This window comes from Anneissia japonica, unplaced genomic scaffold (genome assembly GCF_011630105.1).
Source record: "Anneissia japonica isolate Jap-2015-1 unplaced genomic scaffold, ASM1163010v1 scaffold287721_len753485_cov172, whole genome shotgun sequence".
Taxonomy (NCBI): domain Eukaryota; kingdom Metazoa; phylum Echinodermata; class Crinoidea; order Comatulida; family Comatulidae; genus Anneissia; species Anneissia japonica.
In genome coordinates this window covers 487,620-493,147 of record NW_022699480.1, presented here as the reverse complement: position 1 = coordinate 493,147, position 5,528 = coordinate 487,620, and the positions used below count along the sequence as shown (strand labels likewise).

At 32.9% G+C, this 5,528-nt stretch overlaps 1 protein-coding gene across 2 annotated transcripts in view; it reads left to right on the top strand.

Moving 5' to 3' along the window:
- Window positions 1–5,528, top strand: part of LOC117102977 (nitric oxide-associated protein 1-like) — a 46,295-nt gene that overhangs the window by 33,442 nt on the left and 7,325 nt on the right. Inside the window, exon 8 of one of the 2 annotated variants that reach the window (XM_033243434.1) lies at window positions 3,293–3,432. The exons of the other annotated variant lie outside the window; for it this stretch is intronic. The gene's annotated coding sequence lies outside the window, so the exon portion shown is untranslated. Of the gene's footprint in view, window positions 1–3,292; window positions 3,433–5,528 lie in introns of those variants that run through there. 2 annotated transcript variants of the gene reach the window in all.

The window sequence follows — 5,528 nt, the reverse complement described above, 5'->3', positions numbered from 1 at the left end:
CTATTATGTACCATTCCACTAAATTTATGATGATCCATTCATTAGTTTCTGCGTAATCTTGCTAGCAGACAGACAGGAGGCAGACAAGGGTGAACACATAACCTCCTTGGTGGAGGTAATGAAAACAGACAAAGGAATTACAGTGTAATGCAATCAATTGATATTTTATTATTTTATAGGCATTAAAAAAGTTGATGAACATGAATGTAACAAGTCAACTTAGAGCATATATATATATGAATGCTAATAAATACTACGCTGTTGCAGTCAACTGATAGCAGCAACTAGAATCCATTATTCGCGATTATTCGCTAAAGGAAGCTACATTAACACCTGTGTAGTTTGTGTGATTATGGATTCACACGAATGAACGAACGACGCATGTGCTTACACTTCAAAATACTTTGAAACCCAATGTTGTGTAATATATCTATGTTATTATTATGATTTTAAGTTTATTCCATTTTTTTTGTTGTTTCACTATGACACTGATTTTTTTTTATTTTTTTTATTTTTTATTAGTAAACTATATTTGCATCTAATGTAATTGACCCATGGAAGCATAGTGGTACTTAATTTAGGCTTCATCAGTGCAGCATTTAATTGAGTGCAGAGCTTATTAGAGTGTTGAAATGGTGCCATATGGTGTACAAGGATATCCAGGGGCAGGTTCAGAATTTTTCAAATGGGTTGCCACATGCCCTCAATGCCCCTAATGAAAATTTGGTAGTCTAGACAGAGCCCTAGTTATGGCATCAAAACAATCAGAAGTATCACACAAATATTTTTTCGAAATCAAGATGATATATAATTTGATTTAATGACAAGTTTTCAATAAAAAGCAAAATAAGGCCATAATCAAAAAATGATTGGACTTGCCTTTAGTCAAAATCTGTAAAATTATCAAGCAAAATTCTATTTTGGGGATAATTAGCATTGGGGAGGAACAATAAAAGGGTTGAAAATCAGTAAAAATAGCATTTCAAAACCTTACGATGACATTACTGAATTTTGAATCTAAATAAAGGTTTAGAACAATATTATTTTTTCATGTTATCTAGGACAGATTTCAGTTGGCTTTCTATGTGCTTTTAGTGTACCTAAATAAAATGAGTAGGATTGAAATTTTTATTGAATATATAATTAAGTAGTAAGGAATATCAGATAAATCTAAAGCGTTTGGATGACAGGTATTGTTTCTGATTTTTGCACCGTAGACCCCGGTTCAAACCTGGCCATCATCAGTCTTTAATTGGATTCTAGTCTCTCAGCTCCTCAAATTTTCCTTCACATTGAATGTTAGGCAGGTTAAGAAATATATTTGTGTCTGTATGTTTTCTGTTGTTACATTGTGTAATTAGTTGGATGTCATTGCACTGTGGCCAGTCCAAATTTCCAATTTCCAAGGAATGAGGACAGTTTTAGTTCAGTGTGGTTGTCGTCATCGATGACACCACCATCATCATTGAGTGGAATTTGTTAAGGTTGTGGTTCCTTATAGCAGTGGACTGGGTATTGAGAAACACAGTTTAAAGTCAGAAGTATGAAATTAAAGATAAACATATCCCAGCGTAAAACCTCAAATCGAAGCCCTGGGCATTTTTTTTTTTTTTTTTTTTTTCAAATTTTGGATGGGCTTCTTTTCGAGATGGCTTTTTCCGAGGCTACTTTTTCAAAGTAAATAGGGGGCTTCTTTTAAAATTAATGCTGTAAATTTTGGGAATTGACTACTATAAAACAATAAATATGGCCACTGTAACATCAATCTGTATCATGGAGTGTATTAACCGGCATTCAATCACCTAAATTACTGTATTTTAAAAAAAGCCAATGCTATCTTTAAAAGAAACACATGGGCATCTTTTCGAGGCTACTTTTGCAAACTAAAGAGTTGGGTTTCAATTCGAGATGGGCTTCTTGAGATTTAGCCCATTAGGCTTCTATTCAAGGTTTTGCAGTCTTGATTTTGCAGATAATTTCTAATAAAGTAACCGAGATCAAATTTAAAAAAAATCCGACAGACTTGTAGAGGATGGACAGTGGTCCAAAAATGATGTGAATACTGTACTTTATTCAGTAGAAACCTAGAATAGGAACCTATAGAAGTGGTTTTGCGCAGCAGAAATGATTTGGTTTCCCAACCTTGAGGTCAGGGTATCAATCCCTCACCGTCATTTCACTTGTGTCCCTGATCAAGGCACTTTATCAGCATTGCTTCTATCCACCCAGGAGTATAAGTGGGTACCTGAGGAGGTTCGAGTACAAAATGCGCTGATATATTTTATGCAGCAAACTGGAATTTCTCCCATAGACATCGTTCCAATGACTAGGGTAATCATGTGGAAAAGTGCTGTGAGACTTAGTTTTATAGAATGCTATATATAAACCTGCATATAATTATTTATTATTATTATAATTATTATTATTATAAATATTATTATTATTATTATTATTATATTATTATTATTACTATTATTACTGTATACAGTATGCTTGTAATTTTTTCTAAGAATTGTTGAATTTAGAATAAAATGTTATCAAACCAGATTAATGTATTTTTAATAGAACTGGAATGACATGAATTTTGAATGAATTTCTACATAAATACATCATTTATATTATATATTAATAACATTTATTGACCTATAGAAAATCGAATTTACATTGTTGACATCCCAGACCATTCTCCTGCTTTCATTTATTATGTATAGACAAGGGAAATGTCAGACCTATCTAACTTTATAATCAGTGAGTATCAGTCTGATTGCTACAAACAGACCGTAGCTATAGAATGCAAGATACTATACAAGATATTGCCTTTTGGTACACAGTCCATTTTCACTAAATTTAAAATAAAAATTTCCAAGAACCTGGCAGCTACCGCTGGGGACATCCGGAGGCCTAGACATTTCGCTCTAAAGTAGTTACCACTGTTTTATCTGTGCTGTGACTGGTGAACGACCTTCTTGTTGTAGTGAGTTGGCCTAGACCTAGGATAGTCTTTGAAAACAAAATGGCAAAACAAAAAAAAGAGAAATAAGAAATAGGGGGGAATAAAACCTGCAGTGTGTTTTGGTTGTAAAAGTTCTCAAAAGCAGATATGTGTCCAGGGACGGATCCAGAGATGTCCAAAAGTGGGGCTGATTGAGATAACAATACTCTAGGGGTCTGGGGGAATGTCCCACGAAATTTCTGTGTTCTAGACACCCGAAAATAAGCTTTGAGGCCTTTTGGGCAATCAATTTTTTCTTTTTTTTTTTCTTTTTCCTTTTTCCTTATTTGCACTTTAAAGAAACCTGAATATTTCTCAAAGAATAAGAGTACAGTAATGTGGCAAAAAGTTGAAAGGTCTGATGGACGTCATGGGTAACAGCAGCAGAGGTGGGGAATTACGGTATGTTGAGGCCATATAATGGCAAAGGTATGTTTTAAAGTAAGTAGTTCATAATTACCATATATTTCTAAGGTATACTGTATTTTATTCATTTTCAGTTTTCTCTGACTTTCCAAATGGTTGGCCATTTAGATCTAGATATTTTTGTAATACAGTATGTCTAATTATCTTTAAGACATATTTAAACCATTCTACATAATTTGTTGTTTACATCATTATTAATTATTGATTGATTGAATTGATTGATCAATTTATTGAAAATATACTCTCCTCTACTAATGATATAACAACTTTAATCAGAATACTTCTCATCTGACAGTTTGGATGCGAGACATTTTTGATTTTTACAAAATTATAATTAAAATATTTATAATGCTATGGCAATTTATTAGTCTGAATGAGATGTTTTATCAATGGAACATGGCCCAGTAGGTGTGCATCTTCACATATTAATAACAGAGCATTGCAAAATTTACAAGAGATATAATAGCAACTCAACAAATTTTAATATAAAAATATTAATAGGAACCTTCCAGTAATAAATCGGTCATACGTTTGATTTACCGGTAATACAATTAAATATGAAACAACTGGATTTTAATGTTTACAATGGGGAAAACCTTACTCCTTTTCATTTCCCACAATTTTAAAAAATGAAACGTCATTTAATGATGTTTCTGGTCACTGCTATTGGTAGATACTATTTTCATTTTCATGAAATTTAGAACTGGTGTGGATTCTTAATTGGTTTGGTGATCAACATTCTTCATTTCCTATTCCAACCATAGAACTAGTATTTCTTGATTGATTCTTCAAATAGGTAGCTTAATTTATGAAAGGTTAATGACAAAGCAGAATAATCCCTTAATTCAAGTTATTGTCAACTATTCACACTCTTTGTTGTTTATCTGCATATTTTATTTGTTACCAATAGTAATTAAAAATTCTAATAAAAATTAAATTATTCATGTTATTGTTATTAAGCAGTCTAAAGGTCATTGTGTGCAAGTACTAAGCACCTGTTTCTGTGTCTGAAATTATCTTAATATGATTCTGAATTGAGTGTATCGTATGCTATCTGTGATTAAATTCCCCATTAAGTCTTTTTATTCACCTATGTTGTAAACAAAATGTTCTGCTCAATTACTGCTGTAATTGTGATATTTACATTGGTATGTATAGTTTTGCATTTTGATCTTTTTGGCTAAAATGAAGCTTTCATTCCTTTGTATCATTCCTCTTGAATGACCTGCCTGGCTGTGTTTAAAAAACACTGCCTTGCTCTTGGTTTTTTAAGTTAACTTAAAAATTCAATTGTTCAACTGTATACAGTAGGCACGGATCCAGAATTTACCCTGACTATCTCACAGATGGAGTCCTAGGGTGGACAGGTCATGAGAAGAGAGCGTAATTTGTGGTTTAGACATGGAGGGGGTCTAGGGGATCCTCTTTCGCAAAGTTTTAGTTTCTTAAGTGCTTGGAAATGCACTTTGCTGCATTTTGAGACCTCTATTAATGCATGAATACACTCCGAATTCATTGTTTTTCCCTACTTTACCATGGAAAATTAATAATGGTAATGAAGATAATGATGAGGAGGAGGAGGCGGCAGCATAGCTAGGTGATGACAGGCTCCTGTGCAAGAATAATTACCAGGCCCTTTGATGTGTCAACTGAGGCCCATAGACTGAGTTACGGTTGGGGTTTGGTGAAATTATCATCATCATTGTGTAATTGTGTACAAGTTTTATGATTCATGATAGCTCTTTTGTATAAAAAGTGATAAGAAACCTGCAAAATAAAAGTTCAGGCAATTATTTACTTCTGTTTATTCTGTCAGTTGAAATATTAAAATGAAAGGAATACAAATAAAATAAAGTCAAAATAAACACCTACCTTAATGTAAAATTGAATTTCCAATCTTGTGCTAAATACACTTAAAGGTCCTTAAAGTGTAAATCTTGTATATCATGGTACTAGAGGAACTTTACAAATAGTAATCAATTTCCCTTTCTCCTTTCCCTCTCTGCGAGTCTCTGAAAGCTCTGAACCTGCGACCTCTTGCTAAATAAATCATCAAAGAAAGGTAAATACAGTGTTAGAATAAAGGACATAATAATACATTGTGTAGCAT